Source organism: Sus scrofa, chromosome 2 (genome assembly GCF_000003025.6).
Source record: "Sus scrofa isolate TJ Tabasco breed Duroc chromosome 2, Sscrofa11.1, whole genome shotgun sequence".
NCBI lineage: Eukaryota > Metazoa > Chordata > Mammalia > Artiodactyla > Suidae > Sus > Sus scrofa.
Genome location: NC_010444.4, coordinates 97,704,106 through 97,717,827, shown reverse-complemented (window position 1 = coordinate 97,717,827; position 13,722 = coordinate 97,704,106). Strand labels below are relative to the sequence as shown.

The 13,722-nt window shown below is 36.9% G+C and overlaps 1 protein-coding gene across 3 annotated transcripts in view; it reads right to left on the bottom strand.

The window, feature by feature from the left end:
• The window catches only part of ADGRV1 (adhesion G protein-coupled receptor V1), a 574,200-nt gene that overhangs the window by 560,020 nt on the left and 458 nt on the right, over window positions 1-13,722 (bottom strand). The window lies entirely within an intron of this gene.

Here is a 13,722-nt window from a genome sequence, read left to right as displayed (position 1 = left end):
AAATCTGTAACTTATTCTCAAATTGTTCTTCAAAACGTTATATTAAAAATAAAAATAATAGGGAGTTTCCATTGTGGCTCAGCAGGTTACAAACCTAACTAGTACCCAGGAGGATGTGGGTTCAATCGCTGGCCTCACAGAGTGGGGTAAGGATCTGGCATTGCCACAAACTGCTATGTAGGTCACAGACCCAGCTTAGATTTGGCACTGCTGTGGCTGTGGCGTAGGCTGGCACTTGCAGCTCTGATTCAACTCCTAGCCTGTGAATTTCCATAGGCCACAGATGTGGCCCTAAAAAAATAAATAATTAAATTAAATTTTTAAAAAATAGGAAGTTCCCTTGTGGAAGCAGGTTAAGGATCTGAGGTTGCCATAGCTGTGGTACAGGCTGCAAATGTGGTCTGGGTTCAGACCCTGCCCTGGGAACTTCCACATGTCAGGGCATGGCCAGATTAATTAATTAATTAATTAATTGAAATTAAAAAATAATAGTGCCATACACATAATGAATCTCTTAGAATAATACCTGGCTAATGAGCAATCCATAAATTATGTATTATTAGCATAGATACCTAGACAACAGGAAGAAATCACATTTAAAATTATTATACATTTATCAAAATGAATTAATGTACTGAATTGTGAATTTCCTTATACCTTCTATACCTACCACTCACTATTCCTTAGCCCAACAGTCATCTTTAACTACTCTTCTCTCTTCAGACCATGCTTAACTTCTAATAATATAATATAAAGTACGTTTTGGTAGTTAATGTAATCAGAAGAATTTTTTTCAGTTATGCTTTAATCTGTTTTTGTTTTTTGTTTTTGCTTTTCAGGCCACACCTTCGGCATATGGAAGTTCCCAGTCTAGAGGTCAAATTGGAGCTATAGCTGCCAGCCTACACCATAGCCACAGCAATGAGGGATCCGAGCTGCATCTTCGACATACACACAGCTCATAGCAATGCCAGATTCTTAACCCGCTGAGCAACACCAGGGATTGAACCTGGATTCTCATGGATACTAGTTGGGTTCATTTCTGCTGAATCACAAGGGGAATTCCATATGCTTTAATCTGTAATATTTAGATTCACAACTGATTTATATTAGAAAAACTTTGTACCTTAAAATTCACATAGTAACTTGACTTAGATACTTTTGATTTTCAAATCTTTTAGAGTCATAACTCCTTTACTCTCTTAAAAATTGAGGATTTAAGGAGTTCCCCTTGTGGCTCAGCAGGTTAAGAACTTGACACAGTGTCCATGAGGATGCCCATTCAATTCCTGGCCTTCCTCAGTGGGTTAATGATTGGCATCACCACAGGCTTTGCTGTGGCTGTGGGGTAGGCCTGCAACTGCAGCTCTAATCTGACCCCTAGCCCAGAAACTTCCATATGCTGCAGGTGTGGCCCTATAAAGGAAAGAATAAATGAGGATTCAGGCTTTTAATTATTGTGATTATAGGTACAAATATTTATAAAATTAAAAATTAAAACTAAGAACAATTAAAAATATATATTAATTCAATTAAAAATAAACTCATTTCACATTAACATAAATGTTTATTTTTATGAAAAATGTAGTTCAACCAAAAAAAATTTTTTTGGCTGCACCAGCAGCGTGTGGAAATTCCCAGGCCAGAGGTCAAACCCATACCACAGCAGTGACTTGAGCTACTGCAATGAGAACGCTGGAGCCATAACCCACTGCACCACAAGGGAAATCACCCAAAAAATTTTTAGTGAGATCAGTGGCATCATTTACCATTTTACTATCTCTTTAATAGTTGGCTTAATAGAAGATAGTTGTACTCTTTTTCTTGATAATTGTGGTAAGGAGTTCCCCTCGTGGCTCAATGGAAATGAATTTGACTAGTCTCCTTGAGGACGTGGGTTTGATCCCTGGCCTTGCTCAGCAAGCAGGTTAAGGATCCAGCGTTGCCATGGGCTGTAGTATAAGTTGCAGGTGCTGTGGCAATGGCATAGCTCAGATTCACTGTGGCTATGGCTAAGGCATAGCTCGGATTCGACCCCTAGCCTGGGAACATCCATATGTCATGGGTATGGCCCTGAAAAGCCACACACACACACACACACACACACACACACACACACAATAATAATTGTTGTGGTAAATAGACATAACATATAATTTACTATTTTAAATGTTTTCAAGTGTATGATTTAGTGACATTTAGTACTTTCACAGTGTTGTGCAACCATTGTCACTATCTAGTTCCAGAACATTTTGAGGACCCCAGTAGGAAAATCTATACCCATTAAGCAGGCACTTCCTGTGACTCGCTTCTCCTAGGTCCTGACAACAAGCAATCTGTTTATGTCGCTATATATTTGTCTATTTTGGATATTACATACAGAATCATACACTATGCTTAAATGATGGAAGCCAGACATGTTTTCAAGATTCATCCATGTTGTAGCATATATTCAGTACTTCATTTCTTTTTCTGGCTGAATAATATTCAGTTGTATATGTATACCACATTTGTTTCTTCATTTACCTGTTGATGGACATATGGGTTGTTTCTACCTTTTGGTTATCATGAATCATGCTGTAATGAACATTCATTTACAAGTTTTTGTTTGAATACCTGTTTTCAGTTCTCCTGAGTATATAATTAGGAGTAAAATTGCTGAGTCATACATTAACGCTATTTTTCACTTTTTGAAGAATTACCATATTGCTTCCCATAGGAGTTTCCATTTACATTCTCCCCAGCAATTTATGAAGATTCCAATTTCTCTGCATCTTTGCCAATATTTGTTATTTTCTGTTTTGAAAATCATGGCCAACCTAGTGCTTATGTAGTACATCTTGTGGTTTTTTACTTGCATTTCTCAAATGACTAACGATGTTGAGCACCTTTTCGCATGCATTTGACTATTTGTATATCTTCTTTTGAGAAATATGTATTCAAATCCCCATTTTTAAATTGACTGTTTCTCTTTTTGTTGTTAAACTGTAAGAGTTCGTTATATATTTTACATACTAGACCAGCTGTATGATTTACAAATATTTTCTCTTATTCTATAGGGTGTCTTTTCACTCTCTTGATAGTGTCTTGATGCCCAAAAGTTTTTAATTTTAATAAAGTCCAACTTATCTATTTTTCCTTTGTTGCTTGTGCTTTTGTGTCATATCTTTAAAAACTATCACCAAATTGAAAACGTGAAGATTTATGCTTATGTCTTTTTCTAGGATTTTCTATTGCTTTAGCTCTTACACATTATATTGATCCATGTCGAATTAGTTTTTGTCTTTTTTGTTGTTGTTGTTGTTGTTGTTGTTGCTATTTCTTGGGCCGCTCCAGCGGCATATGGAGGTTCCCAGGCTAGGAGTTGAATCGGAGCTGTAGCCACCGGCCTACGCCAGACCCACAGCAACGCGGGATCCGAGTCGCGTCTGCAACCTACACCACAGCTCACGGCAACGCCGGATCGTTAACCCACTGAGCAAGGGCAGGGACCGAACCCGCAACCTCATGGTTCCTAGTCGGATTCGTTAACCACTGCGCCACGACGGGAACTCCTCGAATTAGTTTTTATACATAGTATGAGGCAAAGGTATAGCTTCATTCTTTTGTATATGGATATCCAGCTGTCCCATCACCATTTGATGAAGAGATTCTTTCTTTATAGAATGGTCTTAACACCTTTGTCGAAAATCAATTGATTATAAATTTAACTAGGTCTCATTTGTTTATTTTTTCTCCTATTTCCTTTGCTTTAGGAGACAGAACCAAAAAAAAATTATGATTTAAGTCAAAGAGTTTTCTGTCTATATTGTCCTGTAGGAGTTTTATGGTTTCTAGTCTTAAATTTAGATTTTTAATCCATTTTGTGTTAGAGAATGTTCTAATTTCATCCTTTTACATGTAGCTCTGCAGTTTTCCCAGAATCATTTTTTTACAATACCATCCTTTCTATATTTTACATTCTAGTCTCCTTTGTTGTAGATTAATTGACCATAAGTATATGGGTTTACTTCTGGGCTTTCTATCCTGTTCCATTGGTCTATGCGTCTGTTTTTGTGCCAGTATAATATTGTTCTAATAACTGTAGCTTTGTAGTATAGTCTGAAGTCAGGGTACATGATTCCTCCAGCTCCGTTCTTCTTTCTCAAGACTATTTTTGCTATTCAGGCTCTTTTGTGTCTTTATACAAATTTTTAAATTATTTTTTTCTAAGTCAGTGAAAAATGCCATTAGTATTTTGATAAGGATTGCATTAAATCTGTAGAATTGCCTTGGGTAGTACGGCCATTTTAACATTGTTAATTCTTCCAATCCAAGAATGTGGTATATCTTTCTATCTATTTGTGTCATCTTCAATATCTTATAGTTTTTGGAGTACAGGTCTTTTCCTTCTTAGGTAGGTTTATTTCTTTCACACAGCAAAAGGAAAACATTGAGAAAATAAAAAGACAATCTATTAAATGGGAGAAAAATTTGTAAATGATATGAATGATAAGGGGTTAATATCCACAATATAAAAGCACTTCATACAATTCAAGATAAATTTAAAAAACAATCCAATTTAAAAGTAGGCAGAAGATCTGAACAGACATTTTTCCAAGCAGGAAATGCAGATGACCAATAGGCACATGAAAAGATGTTCAACATCACTAACCATCAAGGAAAGGAAAATCAGAACTACAATGAGATATCACCTCATACCTGTCAGAATGGCTATCATCAAAAAGAATACAAATAACAAACATTGGTAAGGATGTAGAGAAAAAAGAGCCCTGTACACTGTTACTGGGAATGGAAACTGGCACAGCCACTGTGGAAAATAATACGGAGGCTTCTGAAGAAACTAAAAATAGAGCTACTATATGATTCATCAATTCCACTCCTGGATATTGATCAGAAAAAATAAAAGCACAAATTCAAAGAGATATGTGCACCCCCATATTCATAGCAGCATTATTTACAACTGCCAAGATATGGAAACAACCTAAGTGTCTGTCAACAGATGAATGGATAAACAAGATGTGGTACACATGCAAATATCCACACACAATGGAATACTACTCATCCATAAAATAGAATGAAATTTTGTCATTTGCAGCAACATGGATGGACTTGGAAGGTATTATGCTGAGTGAAATAAGCCAGAGAGAGAAAGAAAAATACTGTATGACATCACGTATATGTAATCTAAAAGCTATAATGTATTAGTAAATATAACAAAAAAGAGTAGACATACAGATATAGAGAACAAACTAATAATTACCAGTGAGGAGAAGGAAGGGCTAGGGGATTAGAAGGTACAAATTATTATGTATAAAACAAGCTACAAGGATATATTGTACAACACAGGTAATATAACCAATATTTTATAATGACTATAAGTGGAGTATGACCTTTAAAAATTGTGAAACACTACATTTTACAACTGTAGTCCACTGATTATGTCTATTCTTAGGTCAATACAACACTGGATTAATGTAGCTCTATTTTAGGTGTTGAAATTAAGAAGTATGATGGGGGAGTCCCCATCGTGGTGCAGTGGAAATGAATCGAGCTAGGAATGATGAGGTTTCAAGTTTGATCCCTGGCCTCACTCAGTGGGTTAAGGATCTGGCATTGCTGTGGCTGTGGTGTCGGCCAGCCCCTGTAGCTCCGATTCGACCCCCTAGCCTAAGAACCTTCATGTGCCCCAAGTGTGGCCCTAAAAAAAAAGAAAAAAAAAAAAAGTGTGATGGAGTTCTTGCTGTGGCTCAGTAGTAATGAACCTGACTATCCATGAGGATGCAGGTCTGATCCCTGGCCCTGTTCAGTGTGTTAAGGATGATCTGGCATTGCTGTGAGCTGTGGTGTAGATAACAGCTGCGGTTCGGATCTGGCATTGCTGTAGCTGTGGCATAGGCCAGTGGCTACAGCTCCAATTCAGTCCCTAGCCTGGGAACCTCCATATGCTGTGGGTCTGGCCAATAAAAAGACAAAAAAAAAAAAAAAATTGTGTCCTATGATAAAAATGGCTTGTTCAGCTCCCAATTCAAACAAGGGCACAAAAGATTTTCCTTCAAATGACCACTGTACTTTGGTATGCAGTAGAAGAGTTTTGTGCATATTTCCCATTTCATCAGAAAGTATAATTACAAAACCATGTGGTCAAGGGTTGAGATTTAATAATAATGAACATTCTCAGTAAACTTTAAAAAAAAATAAATATGGAGCAGTGGGCAATATAATGACTAATATAGTTTGATGTCACTGCCTTTTTCATGCTAGGAATTAACATAAACACAAATGATAACACAGTGTGCAAGGCAAATAATTTCTTAGAATTAGTGCAAAAATCCTGTTGACCTTGAGAACTCTATGAAGGAGTCTTGGGCATTGGCAAGACCACACTTACATAACAAGTGTGGCAGACTAAACTTTGACAAAAGTTGGTATAGCTATTGAAATGTCAATTTTGCCTAGACTGCCTTAACTTCACAAATATTGAAAGAAGTAGATATTATCATTCTTATCATAACACCCTTACTGAAGCTTTCCAGCACCTTAGCAATGTATTTGGGTGCTCTCATTACACACAGCCAATCAGCAATAGAAGTCCCTACTTCCAGCTGTCATAAAACTAGAATTTTAGTGGGTCAAGAACAGATATTTAGAGAAAGGTGAATATGGCTCATGGAAGGTAAGGCATGGGAGGAAGAAAAAAGGTTTACAAACCCTTTTGTGTATTCACATCACATTTACCTGCAAACTCTCTCCCATCCAGTTGCTAAAACCAAATGAAGTAGAAGAGCTAGCATATCTATTTTACCGGGCTAGATTATTTAATAGTTTTAATGCCTTTTTTTTTTTTTCCCACTGTACAGCAAGGGGGTCAGGTTATCCTTACATGTATACATTACATTTTTCCCCCAGCCTTTTTTTCTGTTGCAATATGAGTATCTAGACAAAGTTCTCAATGCTATTCAGCAGGATCTCCTTGTAAATCTATTCTAAGTTGTGTCTGATAAGCCCAAGCTCCCGATCCCTCCCACTCCCTCCCCCTCCCATCAGGCAGCCACAAGTCTCTTCTCCAAGTCCATGATTTTCTTTTCTGAGGAGATGTTCATTTGTGCTGGATATTAGATTCCAGTTATAAGTGATATCATATGGTATTTGTCTTTGTCTTTCTGGCTCATTTCACCCAGTATGAGATTCTCTAGCTCCATCCATGTTGCTGCAAATGGCATTATGTCATTCTTTTTTATGGCTGAGTAGTATTCCATTGTGTATATATACCACATCTTCCGAATCCAATCCTCTGTCGATGGACATTTGGGTTGTTTCCATGTCTTGGCTATTGTGAATAGTGCTGCAATGAACATGCAGGTGCACGTGTTTTAATGCCTTTTGTCTTATGAATAACCATATTTTATACAAAGCATTCTTTTTCAAGCTGTTGCCTTCTTTTGCATCAGCATTAACTATAAGGCCTATATAAATTACCTTTCACAAAGCCAAGAGTAACACACAAGGAATTTTCTTTTGAGGACTGGTGCAGTAAAACATTTATCTTTCAATGAAACAACTGAAGCAATAAGATTTAGAAATCTTTACAAACTAAGTATTCATTTATATCATGTTATGCTGTAGGTAATCAAATTTATAATGTAACCTTTAGGATAAGGTAATGAAAGGGAAATTAATCAAGTTTCTATTAATGTAAATTGATTCTCCTATAGAGCAAGAGATTAGATGGCGAATACTCCAAAGGAAAATAAGTCCTTTTCATAATAACAGATTAAAAAAAAAAAAAGAATTTCAGCCTGTTTCTTCTTAACAGACTGCTCACAGATCAACATATACCATTGCCAAACATACTGTTCTGTGGAAAGGAAGGTTCCACTGCTCTTGCTATATGCTCCACCGAGTAAATCCAAGTGTGAAATGTTCTTTGAAGTCAGCAGGCATTCTTTGCTTCAAATAATTCTGAAGGGATTTAGAAGCCAGATAGGATTAAAGCTTGAAAAAAAAGGGGGGTAAATGAGTTCAACATTATCTGTAAATTAAAGAAAACATGGTGAGGGGGGAGAAGGGAAATTTACTTAGCTCCAATAATTGCTACAGTGGAAAATCTGGCTTATTTAGAACAAGGGAAAGAGTCTCATTAATGAAGGTACGTAAGAAGGAACTGGTGAAAAATATCTTTAAAACCAAAAGGGAGCAACCTCACAAATTTGGGTGCTTTGAAAAATATATTTTTTAATTTTATCGGAATATGGTTGACTTACAATGTTGTATTAGTTTCAGGTGTACAGCAAAATGAATCAGTCCATCAGTCCATCAACATAGCCATCTTTTTTCCCATATAGGTTACTACAAACTATTGAGTAGAGTTTCCTGTGCTCTACAATATGTTCTCATTAATCACCTATTTTATATTGTAGTAGGTATATGTCATTTCCACCCTCCCAATTCTTCCCTCTCAGGGGTTTTGGTAACCATAAGATTGGTTTTGAAATCTGTGAGTTTGTTTTTGTTCTATAAATAAGTTGTTTTGTTTCATTTTTACTAGATTCCACATATAACTGATATCATGTGGTATTTTCCTTTCTCTGTCTGACTTAGTAGGATAATCTCTATGTCCATTCATGTTGATACAAATGGCATTATTTCATTCTTTTTTATAGCTGAATAATATTCCATTGTATATATGTACCACATCTTCTTTATCCATTCCTCTGTCAAGGGACATTTTGGTTGCTTTTATATCTAGCCTACATAAATAGTGCTGCAAAGAGCATTGGGGTGCCTGTCTCTTTGAATTATGGTGTTCTCTGGATAGATTCCCAGGATTGGAATTGCTGGGTCATGTGGTGAAAAGATATTTTTATTTTTTGTCTTTTTAGGGCCACGCCCACAGCATATTGAGGTTCCTAGACTAGGGATCAAATTGAAGCTGTAGCTGCTGGCCTATACCACAGCTCACAGCAATGCCAGATCCTTAACCCACTGAGCAAGGCCAGGGATTGAACCTGCATCCTCATGGACACCAGTCAGATTCATTTCCTCTGAACCACAATGGGAACTCTGAAAAGATATTTTTAAACCAAGTATTTGTAATACAAATTAATCTGATATTTTATGTTGTCTGATTCAAGCCAATCTCTTTTCTGCCTGAGTTACTGCAATCGCCTCCTAACTGATCTACATGCTTCTACTTGAGCACTCCTGAATGATTTTAAATGGTAGATAACATCCTCCTTTGCTCAAAACCCTCCCAGGGTTTCCCATCGTGCTGCGTAAAAGCCCACATCCTGTTAATGACCTACAAAGGCTATCTGATTTGACTCTAACCTTGAGTCTTACTGCTCTCCTACTTGGGGCAGTCAACTCCAGCCATGCCAGCCTTCTTGCCATCCCTTCAATACTCTAGGCACGATTCCTCTAGACCTGGCATTTGGCTGTTACTTCTGCCTGGCAAACTCTCCTCCCAAGAGCCAACATGGCTCACAAATACTGTTTTCAGGCCTGTGTCTATCCATCAACTTTTCCATCAGGACTTTTCTTACCCACCTGATTGCAAATACAAACTCCCCTCACCCAAAACACTTCAATCTCCTTCACTGCTTCATTTTCCTCCATTAAATTACAATCATTTAACATACTTATGTTTTGCTTATTTATTTTATCTCTCTTCCACCACAAGAATACAAGCTCCATGAGGACAAGGATTTGAGCCTGATTGTTTACTGCTTATCCCCAGTGCTGAAAACAGAGCCTGAAACACAGCAGGAGCTTAATTAATATTTGTCAAATGAATAGATCTAATTTCTGTCTATATTTTGTCAGGTAAGTACTATCTTATGTACATATTGCTGTTCTATGCTTTCTTAATCTGGGCATGGAAACTTTGCTTTGAATTTCTGTCTTGTTTTTTTGAATACTATTGGTTAACCTGAGGATTGTTGTGGACATCGTCCCTAACTACCTGGAAAGACCTAGACAAGAATAAGAAAACACTTTTGTGTCTCCATTTTGGAGATCTTTCCATGTATCCCTTCATTTTTTTCTTTATGCTTCCCTCCTGTCTGTCTGATTTTCCTGACTCCATGAGCACATTATTGAATATGTAAGAAATCTAACTGGATGTTCCCTCTCTGGACTTTATTTTGACTTGCTCTCCAATTCCACTGACTGGGTCGTCTATCGTGTTTTCCTTTGGTGAAGTAGATTGATTAATTCTGTCTGACCATCATAGGTCTTTGGAAGGGTAGGCACAATAGCAAGAAGGTTAGAAGGTCTAGGGCGTTCACCTGCCCGGCTTTACTTATGTGGCCACAGTAATTGTAAAGATCATGGGAAACATGGAATTTCAAGTTATACTTTACTTAATTATAAACACATAACTAGTTCTATATGGAACAACTACCTAGCTAAAGAATTTTAAAATTAGTGAGGCTATGGCACTGGAAACTATGTCTAGTCACTTACGATGGAGCATAATAATGTGAGAAAAAAGAATATATATGTATGTATAACTGGGTCACCACGCTGAACAGTAGAAAAAATAAATAAAAGGTAAAAAAAAATTAGTGAGGCTAGATACAGACATTGGAAGCCCTTTGAGTCACAGTTAAATATCCCTGATTTACAAGCAACTTTGGATTCCTGAAGCATGCTTGATTCTTCCTTTATCCCCACTACGGCAGAGCTGTGATTATGCTAATCACTATTTTTTAAAATCACAGGATGAACAGCAGCTAGGAAGCTCATCTGGTTTATCTCTAGCAGAACATATCTAAATCATTCAGTCTGGTTTTTTTCCCCAAGACTTCTAACGATGAGACAAAATAGTTTTACTATATATAGATCGTTTGAAGATCAGAGATAAGGGGAGGTTTTTTTAGATTTCATCCCATAATTGAGTTTTAAATTCATTTGAGTTTCAGTATTTCCTTAGTGTACAACAGTCTTTTCCAGTTTTGCTTCTAGAAAGCAGAATGTGAAGGAAAGGCTGATAAAATGATACAAGAAGGAACAGAGAGTAAAAAAGCAGGGATGAAAGAAATCTGGCTGAGGGAAATAAAGAAGAAATATAAAAAGAAATCAATGTTCCATTACTCTTTCATTTTTTATTTCCAAGGGATTTAGCCTGGTTCTTTTCTAGGCACTCACCACTCAAACGCTAAGTACAAACACACTCAGGAATGATTAAGGGAAGCATGGTTGACTATGCATTGGTTAACTGGATAAAACAAGTTTAGTTATTCAACAATGTGTTCAGTCTTAATCTTTTTAAAATAGTAATAAAAGCACAAGGTAATAAACATTCAATCTATATAAAGAGGGCTAAGAAAAAAGGCAAGGTTTCCTGCCACATCTAATCCTTTCAACCACTGCTAAAATTTCTATTAGTGATTTTCTTTTCTTTTCTTTTCTTTTTTTGGCTTTTTGTCTTTTTAGGGCTGCACCCCCCAGCATATGGAGGTTCCCAGGCTAGGGGTCTAATCTGAGCTACAGCTGCTGGCCTATACCATAGCCACAGCAATGCAGGATCCACGATGTGTCTGAGATCTACACCACAGCTCACAGCATCGCTGCATTCTTAATCCACTGATCAAGGCCAGGGACCAAACCTGAAACCTCATAGTTCCTAGTTGGAACTGCTGCCTAGTCGCTTCTGCTGTGTCATGATAGGAACTCCTAGTAGTGATTTTCTACAAAAATTAAATGCATTTTCCTGTGTGTATATATATGAATGTGTGTGGGGGGGGATGAGGTATGTGCATTTAAAGTTTTATTCCAAAGGAATAACATCATTCCTACTATGTGGCAATTTACTTTTTAAAATACATTTTGGTGATCTTTCTGTGTGCCAAGTCACAGAAGCTCCATTAGTAGGGAAGCTCTGTCTTTTTAAGCACTGTACTCCTAACACCTAGAACAAAGGTCTCACATACATTTTTTCTCCAGAAAAAAGATATTATGTAAATGAATGAGTAAATCAGAAAATACAGAAAATTTGTTTTGAACAAAAGCATAATCTTACATTATTTAAATGACCCAGAAGTATCCAATCTGTTACTGATGAACATTTAGAATATTTTCAGATTTTTGCCTATTACTGTAGTAAACATTCCTGAATATAATAGGTAAAGCTTATACATCTGTAAATTAATCCAAGGTAATTACTTAACAATGTAACAGTTCAGTCAATTGCATTTTTAACTTTGATATTTCCAAGTAATACTCCTAAACGGTTGCATCAATTTACACTCTATGGAAATATAATTTTTATTCTGGGGAAAACCACAAAAACTAAACGTTTAATGACACATTCCTAGAAACTGCAAAATGTTTTATCTACAGCTTTTTAACGAAAACTGTGTCAAATGTGACACTAAAAAACCCCTGAAAATCCTTGTGGCCCCGTTCGGTACTGGGGACATCCTTTTTGCAAACACAAAGTACGCAGTCCTACTGGCCAGCTTTTTGGAACTTGGCCAAAATTCATGGCTAACTGCTTCTTTTGTGTATTCTAATAATAAAATACAATCTATTATTTTCTTTTTGTAAAAAAGTTCAATAACAGCACTTTGTTAAATGTAAGTAAGGATTCAAGAGCATGCACACATCACTGAGAAAGTATTTATACAAAGGAACAGGTAGCAGTCATGTAGAAAAGCTTGAAATTCTACTACTTGGGCTTTCACATGGATTCCATTGCCTATTGACATTAAAATAAGAAAAGTAACCCATATGCAGAAAGAAGGTTGTATTCACATTAACATTCATGAAGGCTGAGCAACCGAAGCCCTACACATCAAGTAGGGAATATATCCTTTGTCTACTGATGAGAAAATGTCTCAGTGATAAATGGTTACAGACAGGGGTGTCACAAGGGCAACAGCACACAGAACAGCTCCAACAAACTTAAAAAACATTTTTTTTCAAAGTCTTCTCCTGCAGTTCTTTTTGTAGCATTGGGGAGCGCAGTGCCTAGCCTCTCAAACAAGAAAAACATTGCAATGCAGAATTCCTAATTTTTACTGAGGCACTTCCCAGAAAACAGAAAACATACTCTTTGAAAATAATTCAAAACAAAGCTTCAAAGACTTCACAATGCATAAATTTTCAGACAGCCTGGAAAAGAAGTGCTCTGCACCCTGCCTGTTTGGGTCTAAAATGTATATTGTCATAAGACTACATGGTTATCAAAGTGCAAATTCTACTGGTCAACACTGGGAAACATCGGGCACATCATTAAAATCCTTTACACTCATTTACATAAATTCAAACACATTATCATACTCATTTAGAAAATTTCTGAGAAAAACCACATCCGAAGTCATTCGTTGGTCATTTAACAAATATGTCATTGACCCCAACAGTGAAGCGGGAGACTTTCAGTTCATTTTCAAAACAAAAAGAAGTTACAATTTATGGACAGCCTAGCCTCATTGAGAATAAGAAGCCCGAGAATCAGGGCTCAAGGGCAACTATTTCCCTGGGCCTAACTCTAGATGGCTCACTTTCCTCACCTAAAAACACAAAAGGCTGAAACAACCGTCCTCCCTTCCCAAAGGTTTTTTTGTCTATATTGTCTCTTCTGAAGGAGTCTAGGGGATTCAGCATGAAGCGTAAGGAGCACAGAACCAATCTAAAACAGAGAATGTCAATACTATGCTTTCGGGCGTCCTTCCCCACCCCACAGAAATTTCCAGAAGCAGAGCAAGGTGAAATGTT